This window comes from Etheostoma spectabile, unplaced genomic scaffold, assembly GCF_008692095.1.
Source record: "Etheostoma spectabile isolate EspeVRDwgs_2016 unplaced genomic scaffold, UIUC_Espe_1.0 scaffold00010176, whole genome shotgun sequence".
Taxonomy (NCBI): Eukaryota; Metazoa; Chordata; class Actinopteri; order Perciformes; family Percidae; genus Etheostoma; species Etheostoma spectabile.
Genome location: NW_022603806.1, coordinates 1,930 through 19,098, shown reverse-complemented (window position 1 = coordinate 19,098; position 17,169 = coordinate 1,930). Strand labels below are relative to the sequence as shown.

The 17,169-nt window shown below is 45.1% G+C and overlaps 4 non-coding genes across 4 annotated transcripts; 2 read left to right on the top strand and 2 right to left on the bottom strand.

Moving 5' to 3' along the window:
• Nucleotides 1-9,390: 9,390 nt before the first annotated feature.
• LOC116679295 (U5 spliceosomal RNA) lies at nucleotides 9,391-9,506 on the top strand. Its single transcript, XR_004329481.1, has one exon. It is a non-coding gene; the product is annotated as a U5 spliceosomal RNA (small nuclear RNA).
• An 801-nt stretch (nucleotides 9,507-10,307) lies between these two features.
• On the bottom strand, nucleotides 10,308-10,379 carry trnap-cgg (transfer RNA proline (anticodon CGG)). The gene has a single exon. It is a non-coding gene; the product is annotated as a tRNA-Pro (tRNA).
• A 1,246-nt stretch (nucleotides 10,380-11,625) lies between these two features.
• On the top strand, nucleotides 11,626-11,841 carry LOC116679294 (small nucleolar RNA U3). Its single transcript, XR_004329480.1, has one exon. It is a non-coding gene; the product is annotated as a small nucleolar RNA U3 (small nucleolar RNA).
• A 3,206-nt stretch (nucleotides 11,842-15,047) lies between these two features.
• trnar-ccu (transfer RNA arginine (anticodon CCU)) lies at nucleotides 15,048-15,120 on the bottom strand. The gene has a single exon. It is a non-coding gene; the product is annotated as a tRNA-Arg (tRNA).
• Between the last annotated feature and the right edge of the window lie 2,049 nt (nucleotides 15,121-17,169).

The window sequence follows — 17,169 nt, the reverse complement described above, 5'->3', positions numbered from 1 at the left end:
AGCGTCTTTTTGCCAACAAAATCCAGAGCATTTTCACATGTCAGTAAAGGACCCAGTCCACCTCACATAGTACCCCACAAGACTCAGGAAGTAAGGAAGATAGCGAACAGTCAGACAGCAGCAGGGAAAGTGAGCAAACAGACAGAAGCTCTAGCTCTAGGGAAAGGACTAAAAAACGACATAAACGCAGGCCCAGATCTAGATCACAAAGTCCTCAAGACGTTTTTGTAGCAGGCACATTTAAAGGTAAATTTACCAACGAGGACCCTGACGAAGTTATGCTGCGAAGATCAACTAGAATAAGGGAAAGACTTAACAAAGAGTTCAGAGAGATAAAAGAGCAGCAAGAGCAGCTGCGTCGAACAGTGAATGAGCTCAGTGAAAGAGCAGACGCGCCACACACCAGAGGCGGGGCTACAATGCCCACTCCGCCCAGTAGGAGGAGGAGGAGGACTGTTGATGTACACCCTTACAGTTTTGGTGACTTAGATGCTCTGTGTGCAAAACTCCCCTCCCTGACAGGAGGGGCTGAGCATTTCCTCACAGCTTTCAATAGTCTTACAGCAGGAGTGCAGCTGTGTTTGGGAGATCTCAGAGCAGTATTGGGTAGAGTAATGGGAGCAGATGAAGCTAGTGCTGCCCTCACCAGAGGGGGAGCTGGACCCACTGTTCCCGCATCAGTGCCTGCATCAGCAGTAACCCTGGCATTTGGGCTGAGCTGCACCGCATGTATCCCACAGTTGGGGATCATGCAGCATGGCATGATTTAAAAAGACTAAGTGATGAAAATTTTGATGCCTATGCAGATAGAGCAAAAAAGATTTGGCAGCGTGCTATGAGGGAACCGTGGGACCAGTCCGCCGCCACAGTGGCGCTGTTCCGCCATGGGGTACTAGGGGATTACCCACAGCAGTTCAGACACAGTTAGGAGGAGTAGTAGGCCTGCAAACAAATGACCGATGCAACATGGGGCGAGAATGTGCGTCATTTCCTGTCAAAACACCAAAAAGGAGCAGAGCAACAAGAAGATGAATTAAAAAGACTACAAACTCAATTGTTAAAGAAACAACTGGAAGAATTAAACAAGCCCAAGCCCAGCAAAGCTAAACAAATGACAGTCTCACAGAACCCCAACAGTCAGAAGCCCCAGTGTTGGAAGCAGTCACTCACTCTTACAGAGAGCACAAGCTTCCTGGCCACCACCCCCACAACCACCATGGCCAGCGAACACGAGCCAGCAAAATTGGCCCACAAGAGGAAGAGGGCGAGGTTTTCAGAGAGGAGGAGGATGACTAGGTCCAGGCCTGGAGAAGGACCTCTCAGCCCTACTTCCTTTGCTACAACTGTGGTCAGCAAGGCCACTATGCAAGAGAATGCCAAGAGCCCCCAGCACAGCCCCTAGAGGGCCAGGGAGAAATCCCTCACCCCAACCATACCCCGGTGAGCCATGGCCACTGTCCCCCGCTAATCAGGCCCTACAACAGCAATGGTATGACCAACAGGGTCCACAATGAAGGTGTCCTCCCACTGATTTTCATTTTGGTCTGACCACAGAACCCTCATTACCCTTACTATTCAAGGTAAACCACATGTAATGCTGGCAGACACAGGAGCAACGTTCTCCTGTCTAAATTCCACCTACTTCCCTCCTTCAGCTCAAACTCAGTCAGTTATGGGAGTCAGTGGGACCCCTATCTTACAGCACTTCACACAGCCATTGTTAACCGAATTTAACTCACAAACACACACACATTCTTTTTTGCTTTCCCCTGCATGCCCAGTAAATTTATTAGGAAGAGATCTTATGTGTAAATTGAATCTGTGCATATGGATGAATGTGGATGGCATTCATGTCACTCCTGTTCCTCCAGTATCCACTCCTGATTCCCCAGTCACCATTCTCTCCCTCACACCAACCCCAGTGTCAGAACTACACAATATGTATATTGGTTACGCCTGCTTCCCACAGGCCCTGACACACCCTCCATTCAACATGCATTCAACATCCTGAAACCAGCCATATACAGACTGCACCCCTACATGTCCCCACTCCCACAAGTACACTGTACTCTACATGTAGCTGACGACCTGGACACCCCATATCAAGATGACTGGGAGACAAACATGCAAGGACAGCACCCACTTCTCTTATGCAGAGGCATATATTGTGGTAAAGAAGGGGTGGCTGCTTCTGTGGTCTTAACGCACTCCTCTGAAGACTGGTACACACTCTGGGACTCTTCTTCCCCGCATGTCACACTCGCAGTAGGATTTGGCCAGCAGGCCAGATCCCTGGGCCCTATGATAAAACGTGCACTAACATTTAAATGGCTCCCCACCTCCACACCTGGCCTTCTAAAAGCTGACACTGACGCTGAAGACATGTGGTGCTTTAAAGGCCTCACACAACAGAGAAAACATTGCCTGAAGTTCTCCCACTCCCCAGAGAACATGGACTCCCCTGCACTGACCATCCCAGCGCAGCTACCGCCCTACTAACTCTTCCCCAGCATCTGTTCACCACCGGCCCATATGACACTGGACTCTTAGAAACACATCCTGTGACTGTTACAATCAGACCGCAGCACCACACAGTCATTCACAGACCACAGTATAGACTCACCCCTGACCAGGTCCAAGGCATAGCTCCAACCATTCAGGACTCTTAGAAGCTGGTGTCATATATCCCACTCGTTCTCCCTGGAACACTCCCATTTTACCTGTCCCCAAAGCTGGAGGAAAAGGATGGCGCATGGTGCAGGACTTCAGACCCATTAATGACATTACTGTCCCAGCTGTGCATCCTGTCCCAGACCCACATGTCTCTTTGACATCACTTAACCCCTCCTTCACCCACTTCACAGTGGTTGACCTGGCCAATGCTTTCTTCTCTGTGCCCCTACACCAAGACTCACAGGAGTACTTTGCATTCACTTTCAATGGTCAACAATACACGTATTCCAGGTTGCCACAGGGATATAGAGACTCACCTGGACTGTTCAACAGGATCCTCAAATCTCATCTTCTGCAGCTGCAACTCCCCACAACTGTGGTCCTCATACAGTATGTGGACGACCTTCTGCTGGCTGCTACAGATCCCCTCACCTGTGTGGAACAGACAATGGCACTGCTGACATTCCTAGCCTCAAAAGGCTACAAGGTCAAAAGGGACAAAGTACAAGTTGCTAGGAGACAAGTCCTCTTTCTGGGCAGACAAATTTCATCAGCAGCCTTGGGGTGTCTCCCAGCCATAGACAGGCTATTCTGCATCACCCGCTTCCCCTCAGTTGCAGACATGCTGTCTTTTCTGGGCCTCACAGGATACAGCCGCTCACATATCCCTGACTATACCAACAGAACTACATCGCTCAGGGAACTGGTGGCTGCTGCTGGTCATCGCTGTCTCACCGCCCCCCTCCTATGGACAACAGAGGCCGAGGCCGCCTTCTCTGACCTCAAAAGTGCCCTAGCAAGGGCAGAGACACTCACCTCCCCAGACTACTCACTCCCATTTCATATGGATGTTTCTGAAAACAATGGCTTTCTCAATGCCATTTATTCAGAAAAAAGGGGGAGACAGACATGTACTGATGTACCACTCATCAAGGCTGGATACAGTGGAAAAGGACAGACAACCTGTGCCCGCTATGTAGCGGCGCTGGCAAAATCCATTGACAAAACAGCACATATTGTAATGTGCCATCCAATAACAATCCACACCACACATGGTGTCACAGCTTTTTTGGCCAGCAAGGAATTTGCATACAGTGCCACAAGGAGAACAAAACTGCAGACTGCCTGTACCCAACCGCACATCACCTACTCATCAGAAGGAATAAACATGGCCAACAGTATGAGTAGACAGGGAGTGCCACATGTTTGCGAGGAAGAAGCAGCCCAAGAAAGCAGAATAAGGTCAGATCTGGAAAACGTACCAGACATGTCGGCTGATATGTGGCTCTACACAGACGGATGTTGCTACAAAACAAGGATGGGACTAACAAAGCATCATATGCAGTAGTCCAACAACACCCAGATGGAACACATCAGACATTGGAAGCAGGAATAATAAACCAACCAGCGTCAGCACAGAAAGCAGAAATAAAAGCTCTGATCGCAGCCCTTCTGCTAGCCAAAGGAAGAACAGTGAACATTTTTACAGACTCTGCTTATGCTCATGGAACAGCACACTTGGACGCGATCATGTGGAAAAGGCGAGGATACGTCACCTCTGCAGGAATGCCCATAAAACATCAGAAGGAGATAATGGAGCTAGTGGAGGCTATTGCCGCTCCACTAAAGGTGTCCATAATGAAATGCAAAGGACATGACGCAGGGCAAGGAAGAGTAAGTGCAGGAAACGAGGCAGCAGATTCTGCAGCCAAAGAGCGGGAGGATACTCCCCAAAACAGATGGTACTATCGAAAGAGATAGAATCACAACCAATGGCACTGGAGCCTAAAGACATTCTAGAAATGCAGAAAAAGGCAGGAGCCTATGAATGGAATCAGTGGCAGCGGAGCGGCGCCACAAAAGACAAAGATGGGATATGGAGGTCTCATCAAGGAAAGATAGCAGCATCAGCCGAGATGTGCAGAATGTTGCTACCTGAGGCACACAGACCAACACATGAAGGAAGAAAACAGACTCTCCTGAATCTGTCTGAGCTGTGGTGGCACCCCAATTTGAGGGACATGGTGACACATTTTTGTCAGGAATGCAGGGTGTGTGGAGAGCATAATGTTCAGAAACCATACACCACACTAAAAGGAGCGTACCCAGTCCCCACAGCTTGTTTTCAAGATATCAGTATAGATTATACTGATATGGGCGCAGAAAATGTGGTAGGGGGAAAAAGGTATCTTCTGGTGATGGTAGACAGGTTCTCTAGGTGGGTAGAAGCCATTCCCACCAAAAAGAGGACGCAAAACAGTGGTGAAATGGCTCAAAACTGAACTCATCCCGAGGTATGGGGTCCCCAGGCAAATAAGGTCAGATAATGGCACACATTTTAACAACAAACTACTAAGAGAAGTAGAACAGGCCCTGGGAATCACTCATGCCTTCGGATCAGTTTATCATCCACAGTCACAGGGAATGGTGGAAAGAGCAAACCAGACATTGAAGGCTAAGATAGCCAAGGCATGTGCAGGAAGCAAGTTAACATGGGTAGAAGCGCTCCCATTGGCCCTCATGGCTATGAGGTCCTCAGAAGGACGAGAAACACATTTGACCCACATGAAATAATGACAGGGAGAAAAATGCCAGGACCTCCACTAGATGGAGGCCACATGCCAATGTTAGATGTTCAGCAAATAGAAATGACAGACTATATGAAAAAGCTAACATCTCTGGTTTCAGCCCTTTCTACGCAGGTCCAGTTGGCGAACAGGAAACCGCAGGAGGAAGCAACACTACCTGTCAAGGTAGGCGACTGGGTCAGGGTCAAAGTTCACAAGAGGAAGTGGACTGACCCCAGGTGGTCCGGGCCTTACGAAGTGAGGGAGGTTACTTCACACTCGGTCCAGGTTAAAGGTAAAAAAGGAGCACCTTGGCACCACCTGACACATTGTGCCCCAGCCGCACCTCCTAGCCGCCCATTGGCAGAAATTAGAAAAGCAATCCAAAATGTATAGATGGAAGAGATGTTTTGGCGGGGAACAGACCCCGCATAGTACATCCATAACTTGGAAGGCAATGGGGTTTGGGAAAAAGACAACAGTTGTCCTAGCAGTAGTAGTAGTAGTGGAGTTGCAGCATTAATTCTGGGGTTGGAACATGCGTATGGGGACCGAGACCACAAAGAACAATCACCCGGTAGTGTCCAACCACCTCTCAGTAACAAAGGAAATGAAACTAGACGAGAGAAAAGAAGAGCAGTTTGGGCAGTAGTGAAGCAACACACTAAGGGCCCATCCCCAAGGTGCGGTGCCAGATTGACTCTCCCCTATGTGAGAGACTCAACCACGTCATTTACCTTTGATTTGTGTCAGGCTATAGACTGCGGGGGGTATAATAGTTTCTACAAAAACACAGATGTGTACATCTGTGACGACTATCAAAAGGTAGAGGACTGTGAAAGGAGCGCTTCCGGACAGGTGAAAGGTAGTCTCTGTAACAGCTGGTATGACGCGGGTTGGACAACAGGAGGGTGGAAACCATGGGCGAGGTTGACAGACAAAAGAGATTGGTGGGTACAACAAGATGAATGGGAGATATTATCTATACAGCGGGACTATAGTTCAGACCCCACGAAAAATCCCATAACCCTGTCAGTAAATAGAGCAATTGGGAGCAGGAACGGTCAGGATGTGTGGATGTTAGCCATAGGTGTATGGATAGCAGGAAGTGACCAGATAACCCCCCTGCAGATAAATATTTTGGATCCCCTCACGCACACACAGAATGACACTGACATGGCAGAGACTACAGTAAAACCCCCCCTGAAGGAGGAAGACGTAATAGTGCAGGACTTCTCTAAAATGAGGGTGGAAGATGTGTTAGAGTTATCAGCAGGTGCAGGCCAGGACAATTTATGGATCAGGTGGCTAATACAGAATGCCAAAGAACAACACATGGAAGGGTGCGTGGCCTGTGCCACAGCTAGACCAGTCATGTTCACTAACCCGGCCCCGTTGTTTCCTAATGAGGACCCAGCAGGATATGCATGCATGTTGAACTTCACACACTCTAAGACAGCTTCCCGCAATTGTACTACCCTAGCATCCCTCTTCCCCCAGGCTTTGAAAAACCAGGGTATTTTACCGCCATAAAGGGGGAGGGTGCAAGATATCACTGTTTCAATCTCACCGGATCAAGCAAGCCCACAATCAAACTAGGTGATATACCCCCAGACTGGTGTAATACAACTGTACAAAACAAAACAGCCCTAGGCCCAGTGGCTAGAATAGGACTATTCTACTATTGTGGTGGTCTTAGGTTGTACTCCCAGATAAAGTTCCCAAATCAAACGTCAGGAGTTTGTGCTATGGTTAGATTAGCTATGCCCATATCTTTGGTGGGGAGTAGAGTCCACTATACCCACCATAAGGCTGTGCAACTGACCGTAAAGAGAAGGCGCAGGGCCCGTAGTATGCAAGGCCCGGCTTTTGATCCATGGGCGGGAACCCCAACCTATACAGACAGCATAGGAGTTCCTAGGGGTGTCCCGAATGAATACAAATTGGCAGATCAAATAGCCGCAGGATTTGAGAATATACCACTGCTTTCAGCCATCTTCCCCGTCACTCCCAGCAAAAATGTAGATAGGATAAATTTTGTGCATTATAATGTTTTACGCTTGAGCAATGCAACTAGGGATGCCATCGAAGGCCTGGCCGAGCAGATGGCCCCAACGTCCCTCATGGCGCTCCAGAATAGGATGGCGCTGGACATGCTGTTGGCTGAAAAAGGAGGAGTCTGTTCCATGTTCGGAGAGATGTGCTGTACGGTCATCCCTAACAACACTGCCCCGGATGGGAAGGTCACCAGGGCTTTGAACCAACTTCGAGCCCTTTCCCAGGAGATGCATGACGCCTCAGGTGTATCAAATCCATTGGAGGGGTGGATGACAACCTTTTTTGGCAAATGGAAGAATCTTATCACTGCTTGTTTGACATCTATTGCTGTTTTTCTCGCTATTCTAGTTACCTGTGGGTGTTGCTGTGTGCCCTGCCTGCGGACCATGATATCCCGGCTCATCACCACTGCCTTGTCCAAAGAAAAAGCGCCGCCTCCCTATTCCGCTGGGATGCTGCCATTACTCACCATGCCTGAGGACGGGGAGGACGTTGAGGCACTGCAGTTAGTGTAAAAAGTGTTCGCACCTAGTAGGTGCGAAAGGGGGAATTTGTGGGAAAATAATACAATGACTGAGGTGGTGATGAACAGGGCACTCAGGAACGGCCACGTAAAAGCTGGCTTAAAGTATATGCTGAATTAACCAAAGACTAAATAAGAGTGTGTGTGTGTGTGACATATTATACATTATGCTTTGCAGCTGGGGTACGGCTAGGAGGGAGAGAACAGGAAGGGCTATCTTAGTCAGATAAGCTACAGTGAGCACGAGAAGAGGAGATGGTGAGGCCAAGGACACTGAAGTTCGAGGACGGTCTGATACCTCAGAGAACAGGACGTACAAACTAAGAAGGGAGTGAACATAGCTGTCTTGTGAAGTAAATGATAACTGAAAATAATAGACAGGCAAGAAGGAAGAGGCAGAGCAGGGATTGTACCCCAGCAACAGTATAGCTGACCAATCAGGCCCCACAAGGGGAACCAATATAACCCTGAGCACGCTATTGTTTAAGTGCCTTTTTGGGAACCTCTGTACTAGACAAGTTTCCATCAGGTCCGTGCACGTTTAACTGCCCGGAAACGCATTTCATCTGTTGACCACAAGAATAAACGCTGTGTTAATTCATCATGGAGTCAGTTGTCAGTTTATAGAAGGATTTCTCCAACACTTGCGGGAGTCATCCCAAAAGGATTAATAAAGATAAGTGTATGTCTATCTCAGAAAAAAGTCAAAAAATCTGAAAATCTTCAGGGGATGTAGCTCAGTGGTAGAGCTCATGCTTTACATGTATGAGGACCTGGCATCTCCAGCAGGTATTATGGTAGAGTCTTTAAAAGAGCTGCAACAGATATTACCTCCTGTGGTAATCTGATTGGTAGGGTTATAGAACGTAGTGGTAGACTAAGACCTCCTGTGACACAAACCAAGTAGTATGCTCTCTCTTTTATACCTCAGACTATCAGACAGCACAACAAGCACTTTAACAGTACATGTTTTACAGTTTCTATTTTACTGTATTACATGCTTGTACTGTTATGTTTTTGTTTATTGTATTATACTCCAGTTTTTATGGGTGTTACGGCAGGTGTGAGCATTGTAGAGATTTCACTTCAGACACTTGCAGCAACAGATGCTTTGTTAAACATCAACAGACTGGAAATAGCCTTACTGATGATACAAAGCATAGGAATTAGCAGAGGATTGTTTCGATCCATCGACCTCTGGGTTATGGGCCCAGCACGCTTCCGCTGCGCCACTCTGCTCTGCAACTTCTCACCAGGCCTTGGAGAATCTGTGATTCACATTTTGACGGAAGGTGGCAACCAAGGTTACAACAGCTTACGGGTTGTAAAGTTAAACATTTGGTAGACTTTGCAACTATCTTTTATGTGAGCTACATTGATTATTCACATGTAAGACTTGTGATTGGCTGGCGTTTTAAAAATGTCATTGTGAGTACAAATATAAACATAAGTAAGTAGTCTACCAAGTTTCCTCTTATCATTTTAGTTTGGACACCCAGTGAGGCTTACCACGATGGTTTGGACTGGGTCGACTAGGGTTTTCAGCTGCTCTCGAGCAGACGGCTGTTTTCACTCTGGTTTCTCTTCATAACACACAAGTCTTTCGCCTTTAACTAAAGACTTCCTTGGAGGGGAACGTCGATGAGTTGAAACTATTTTTGGTGGGCTTTGCTGTTTGGCCGAGCCTTTTGTACTTGTTTTTGCTTACCTTTGCTTTTACTCATCAGCTCTGTTTTAATCCCACCCAGAAAAGAGATTTTAGACATGGAACGAGCCATCTTTTATTCCTGTGGAGGTCCAAGTGGGAACGAGTGCAAAGAAGAGTGATGAAGAAGCCAAAGGAGAAAGGAGGGAAAGGAGAGCCGGACCTGTTATTGTTTTTAGGGAGCAGATTTACAGCTATACACATAACAGCAGCCACGGCCCCATCCAGAAATCCTAAGACTGCAGCTATGGCACGGTTCTGGATGGGATCATACCTCAGAAGAGTGAAGACATTACCCTCTGATCTTAAAGTACCTGTTAGGGATGAGCGAGTACAGCATTATCTGTATCTGTATCTGTATCTGTACTCTGACTGCGCGGGGCCTAACCCGGGAGTGGACAGGATTTAACCCGGAAGTGGGTCGGGTTGTCTTGAAATGGGCGGGGCTTTAACCGGTATGTTATTTTAAGCATGCAATTGATATGGGTTGATCAGAAGCGGGGGGGACTGTGTTCTACGGATCAAATAGATTTAATAAATTCGAAAATTAAAAAAAAAAACTCTTGACAGTCAGAGACGCAACAAATGAAAAAGGAGAGCCATGTTCTGCTCATTGTTCCTCTTATTTTTTCCCAGTTTTTTCTGTTGCATGAAGTTGAAGCAGGACATGAAAAATTGCCAGCATGCTCTAATACAACTTTGACTGCTCCTAATCTGGGCTAATTTAATGATAAACTGGATTTTAAATTTAAGATTACGATTGCAACAGCTCCTGCCTTCAGAGCTCGTCCGGGAGTTGAACCCGGGACCTCTCGCACCCGAAGCTAGAATCATACCCCTAGACCAACGAGCCACTTAAAAACAACATAATAGAAATTTTCTATCGAGTAAATGTGATCAGTGACTTGAAAGGCAATTGTTAAGTAGTTTTTTTGGCATGTGTTGTTTTTATGGCTCCACTACCAGATTGAGCTTTCTGACAATAGTGGACGAAAGACTACTTTTGAAGCAAAACATTTTACCAACATTGGAACTTGAATTTTGGTAAAAAGGAAATACAGCTTGGATTTGTCACTGACTTGAAAGACTATGGTCAGGTAGATTGTCATGGGGACTTTTCATGGCTCCACTGCCCGATTCAGCTTTCCGATATCATTTGACAACAGGAAACATTTGATACAAAATGTTTTTTACCAAAACACAGACTTGATTTTGTCAGTAAAAAGTGAAAGTAAAATCGGGGGAAGGGGGAATTTTCAAGCCCCACCTGCTCCCATCACCCCAACACAAAATGCTTCACCCTGTTTAGTTCTGACTCTGGGGACAGAAGGCAGACCTGTCCCAGATGACCTGAGAGGTCTGGGGGGAGGGGGGTCACAGTGTAGTAGCAGATCAGAAATGTATTTTGGACCTAAACCGTTAAGTGATTTATAAACTAGCAAAAGTACTTTGAAATCAATTCTTTGAGACACAGGAAGCCAGTGTAAAGACTTCAGAACTGGAGTGATGTGATCCAGTCTCTTGGTCTTAGTGAGGACCTGAGCAGCAGCGTTCTGAATCAGCTGTAGCTGTCTGATTGATTTTTTAGGGAGACCTGTAAAGACCCCGTTACAGTAGTCAAGTCTACTGAATATGAAAGCATGGACAAGTTTTTCCAAATCCTGTTGACACATAAGTGCTTTGACCCTGGATATATTCTTAAGGTGATAAAAGGCTGTCAGTTGTTGTATTGGACTATGGTCCCCTGGCGATAAGGTTATTTAAATTTGTGTGTCGTCCACCTTTTTATGGTAACTTATTTTGCTGTTTTTCATAATCTGAACCAGTGGAAGCATGTTAAGAACCAGTATTAATGCAAAGAAAGGACTGGAGCATTTATTGTAGAGAATAAGTAGGCTGACACTGAAGTATTGAGACAACAGTGACTGAAAATCTAATTCAATCTACATATCGGTCTTCTTAAAGATCTAAATAGATTTTCTCACCTCAGAGTCATCTGGAGCACGTAACGATTAGCTTCTGTCCCTCTGAACCCTGAGTGACAATCACTCTGCAGTGAATGAGATGCAGTTTCCCCCCCCCCCCCCATCAGTCTAACCAAGACTATACTTTCATGGATCATTACTAGAGTTTCTGACTTGAGGAATGCGTTTCTAAAGTGTTTGGACTCGCTGACCACGATGATGAGTCGTGATATTCCTTTCTGAGCGTGAAGCTGACAGAGAGTAATGATTCACTTCATATGCTCTTTGTCATTGATGATTGTTCTTTGCTTCTTTATGGAGCATTGAGGAAAGGAATGTGATCAGAGTGCTAGTAGCAGATATGTGGAAAACTAACATCAGTGAAGGTAATAAAACATGCTAAGCTTTCTATTTAACTGAAGTTATAATCAGTCTTGAAATATGTTTAGTCCACGGTGGACAAGGTTACTTTAACGGTTTAACACCTACTTTCTTGACTTTGTAATGCCTTATGTCCAGTGTAAAAATGTGACCTGAGTTAAGCCATAATTCAATTTTATTTCTACCTTTGCTTTTCCTACTTTAACATGTGAAAAGGTGCATTGTTTGAAAACCCATCTCTACACATCCATGTTCCACTCCCACAGGTGTTTCCACTTGACTAATCAGACTGTGTGGCCTTTACAGGCTCAGCTTGATTGACATGTATTAAAGGGGTGGAACGGTACACTGAAATCCCGGTGGACGGGATGGCATGTTGGAACGAGGTTTGAGTACATACAGCAAATACTTGAAACCAGGTTACTCTTCGAGTGGATACGGGGCATTGAAGGTGATGTGGAAATTTGTGATTTTTTTTTTTTTTTGGCCCTATTTGTATTTGGATCTAAAGGCTGGTTAACCACTGTAGGGAGGAGACGTTGGACAGTTTTTTTTTTTGTCTCGTTCCAGTGATTGGCATGTCTGGATGATGGCATTGGATATGCGTTAGCATGTTGGATGTATTTCCACTCACGTTCCAACAACGCCGACCCACAGTCCTCGTTTTATCCACCACTTTCTCACCTGTACTACTGGAACTGACTGGGAAACCAAAGTTTCCCCGTGGGTCGCCACCACTCGCCGTAGGAGAGGCTGCTCTTCCTTAGTGCTGCTGGCTCTGACTCATATGAAGGGAAATATGGGGCAAAAGGTGAGAGCTTGCAGAACAAAAAAATCTGAACTAAATGTTTAAATTTGCACTTGTAAAAATAAGATTTTAATTTGATGTCACACAATGAAAAAACACACGAGCTTGGAAAAAAATCTGATATTTTTTTTTTTTTTTTTTTTTTAAATTTGCACTAGTAGGAAATATTCACACACCGGTATTCTATGTGAAGTCACAGAAAAAATATTCACAAATGTGTAGATTGATATTTCCATGAACAGAATGACAGCTGCAAGCATGCAGTGCAACATTTACTTGTGTACTTTTTTTTTACTCTGGTTCATTTTCCATCACAACCACAACTCAGTGATGACATGATATCATAAGCTAAAGCCTTTTCCCAAGCTAAAAGAAAACAAGGCGCTCTTCTGCAAAAGCACAGCTGGGAGTGCTTGAGAGTCCTTTGAGGTGCAGCGTGATTTTAGGCTGAGATGCTTCGGGTGTGTTAAGGTGTGAGCCCAAATAGTCGTCGAACGACAAAGACAAGACAGCGACCAGGGGCCTGTTGCACGAAAGTAGAATAAAGATATCCAGGATAAGTGAAAAAGCGCAGCTTGACTTAGTGTGATCTGCTCATCCCGGCTTAATCGGTTGCACGTTTGCCGAGCCAGGATGAACAGGTGGAGCTATGTCAAGCCAGGTGTAGATAGCTGGGATAAGTGCACGTTCACGGCTTTCTCAAATAGACCACGTTATCGATCACAGATTTACTGATGCAGAGATGAGAAGACGCATGCGCCAAATGTTTCACCCAATGGACAGCAGCTTCGAATGGAAAGTAACGAGGAGGGGAAGAATATGGAAAAAGGGAAATACGGCTCTTATCAAACGGAGAGAAAATGCCCGACATAGCGGACCCGACTGAATGTGTGGGGGTTTAAAAATATCTACTTTGCCTCAAAAGTGAGCAGAGGGAACTAATGTTCCTCGGGAAATGGACCCTATGGACTTTAGGCTTAATTTCAAACCCTTTTTTACAACGTGAGAACATGTTTAACAACCACGCACAAATCTCTATAAGCTATATCTAATTCTTTGTACAATTAATGTTCATACAGAACAATCAGAAAGGGACAACAACTAGAAAAAAAAGTAAATTACTTCAATACACGCTGTGAACAAATATGTAAAACAATATTCATGTTTTTTTATTCTTCTGACAAGTGACCGCACCAAAATAAAAAGATTAAGAAGCATTGTGGTGTTACCGGTGTGATGAATGTAAACCACACTACATACGTGCTGTACATAGGCCACGTTATTGGTCCAGGGATGGGAGACTTATTGAGAAGGTTATGAAACCAATGTAAGCTATAACAAAAAACATTAGGCCCACTTATTAAGGAGTAACACAAACTACCCTTCATTAGAGAAGGACAAGCAACAAGAAAATGAAATCATGAATGTAGTGGTCTCTGACCAGTCTGCCATTATTATCATCTGGAATATCTCTACATTAATATCATCACACTTAATCTCCGGAGCGCGTCCTGTAGAAACCTGAAGCTGAGACCACGGACGCTGCGCTGCTCATCTCTACTTTTACAGAGAGAGTGGACACTGACACAACTCGCAAGTCTGCTGGCAGGCAATAGCCACCGGCCACCGGGCACCGGGCAGCGGCTGCACGCCAGGCAGCCTCGACACTACCGTCCCACCGGGAAAAGTCCCACTCCGGATCAGGGTGCCAGTGCAACCATGTCTAACATCTAAACAGCTGTAGTAGGGTTTAAATCAAACTCGCGAAAACAAAAGTGACAAGTAGGCTAATGCATGTTAATAAAAATAAAGCAGAACACATGCAACGTGACAACGCAATAACTGTTAAACACGTTTATTTCGGATCAGACGGCAGCTGATTTGACACATGAGACTCCAGGATTAATCTTAGCCCGGCTGTTAGCCTGCTCTGGACCAGGCTAGCCCCAAAGAATAAATCTCCATGGTTACTTGGCTGGGCTTAATTCAATCTGGTTTCGTGCAACCGAGTCCAAGCTAAATTCATCCAAGATAACTTGAATATCCCGGCTTAATCCCTTATCCTGGTTTCGTGCAACAGGCCCCAGGTGATAGAACCGGGGTATTGATGTCCCATCCATGCAACCGATGGATATGATCAAAACCTGTAAACAGCCCAACCACATCACTGGGAAGTCAGCATTACTATAGGATCCTGACAGGGTAGTGTCAAGATGTCAATTTTTGAATCTGCCAGAACATGACTTGCCACTTCTCATGGGCTGTCAAGAACTTTTCCAGCAGTTATATCATGATTCATCTCACCATTGAAATTAGAGTTAGCATACTCCAGCATAGGACACTTCCATTGTGCCAATCTGCTGAAATTCACCCAAGTTGGGACTTGAACCCACAATCCCTGGCTTAGGAGGCCAGTGCCCTATCCATTAGGCCACTGGGGCTTTACATCTCCAAAGCTCACCAGTTCAGGAGAAATACATATACAGTTCTGAAGACGTAATGAAACAGTAACCTTGACCTCCAAAATCGAAATCAGTTCATCCTAGACTCCTAGTGGTTATGTATGCCAAATTTAAAGTGCTTCCCTCTAGGCGTTCAGAGATATTGCATTCACAAGAATCGGATGGACAGACATGAGGACACAGTCACCTTGACATTGAACCTTTGACCTCCAAAATCTCATCAATTGATTTGCGAGTTCATGTGAATGTTTTTGCAAACTTTGAAGGAACACAAACATGGGCGTTGTGATAAGATGGTGCTGTCTATCGTTGTTTCTGAGATCAACAATACCTTCTAAAGTTGAATAGCTATTGCGTACCCGGTAATATTAGAGAAGAGCTCTCGTTGGCACTGTAGGCGGACAATTTAGAAAATTAAGTTACTTTACACTTTAAACTGTTACATCTCCTCTGAATCACCATCTGCAAATTTCCAAGCCTCGTTGGCATGCCGACCACCATCTACAGGAGGTAAATCACTGGCTAGCTATGCAGGAGTACCTCATACCTTTTACCAGGTTCAGGTGGTTAATAGTTATGGTCAAATGAAGCTTCATTAAGCTTTCTGAACAATGGTCTTCATTTTCTGAACACATTCACTCAGTAGTGTTTTATTATTGGTTGTGCATCTGTGATTGCCCTAAAGGTGCTCTCAGTCCAGCACCTCTCCCGCTCATCTTTGTTAGTTTTACTCTGACCAGCATAAATCACTGACACCATACCTCACACTCATCCATGCATACACCATGCATACATGTATACAACCTTTGCACACAGTCTTTTGTCTCCCCTTTTCATGGGGTCATGACAAAGCATCTAGGGTCAATTTTAGCCTTTGTGTGAGTACATAGGTTTCCACATACATAGTTTTTATTAAGATTGATGACCAAATTGTAAGTTTTTCTGAAATTTTGCGAACCATTGCAATGCCTTTCATAGCCTCGTTGGCGCGGTAGGCAGCGCGTCAGTCTCATAATCTGAAAGTCATGAGTTCAACCCTCACATGGGGCAGGTGTTTTAAAAAAACAAAAAAACACTACTGCTGCTGAAAATATAGTGACAGGTGGTTGAATACTGGCACAAGCACATGAATGGAATTTGTCATTCTATGGTTATTTCTGAGATTGATACAATGAAAGGAATTATTTAAGAGTGGTAGCAAACCAATGAAAAGGGTGATAGAACATATGTGGTATGTCCTTGGACATACTATCCAAGCAGGGAGATGAGTCCAGAGATGTGGGTGCTAGCAAGATGATGTAGGTGGCCCATTGTTCATTTAGACTTACCAACAACATTGTTATGATACAAACCTGCTTGAAAAACAGTCACAATTCTTTTTAAAGACTTGTGCATGGAACACATGATATGATAGTGTCTGAATTGGTCCATGTCCATACAGGCATGTCAAATGGACAACTCATCTAGCAGAATGTGCAACTCTACACCTGAACAGGGACTTGAACCCTGACCCTCAGATTAAAGTCTGATACTCTACCGACTGAGCTACCCAGGCTTCTAAAACTACTGGCTGTGGAAAAAATAATCTCCTGAACTACAGGTTGAAGTTTAGTAAATGAAGACCATTAAGCTGTTGCCATGATCACGGTCTTCTGGAAAGAGGAGGGTAGACCATAATTTGCACAATGCCTGAGAACACCAAATTTTATTGCACAACTGGTTGAAAATTGGCTAAATTGACCCAAACGGTTCAAACTCAAAGTCCAACTCATCATTGCCACTAGCAGACTGTGAACATCCTGCAAACCTGCATGACAGATGACGTTAGCAAGCACTTTTTACATATCATACAATCAAGCTGTTGCCTTACCAGGGACTTGAGCTGTGGTATTCTTTTTCGCTGAAACGTTGATAACCTAATGCATTTGTGGACAATAAACTTTATTGCTGGTGAGTACAATAAAACATCTCCCTCTTGATCCGCTTCCTCTTGACGGGAAAAATCCACCAGATGACTTGCCATTCAAG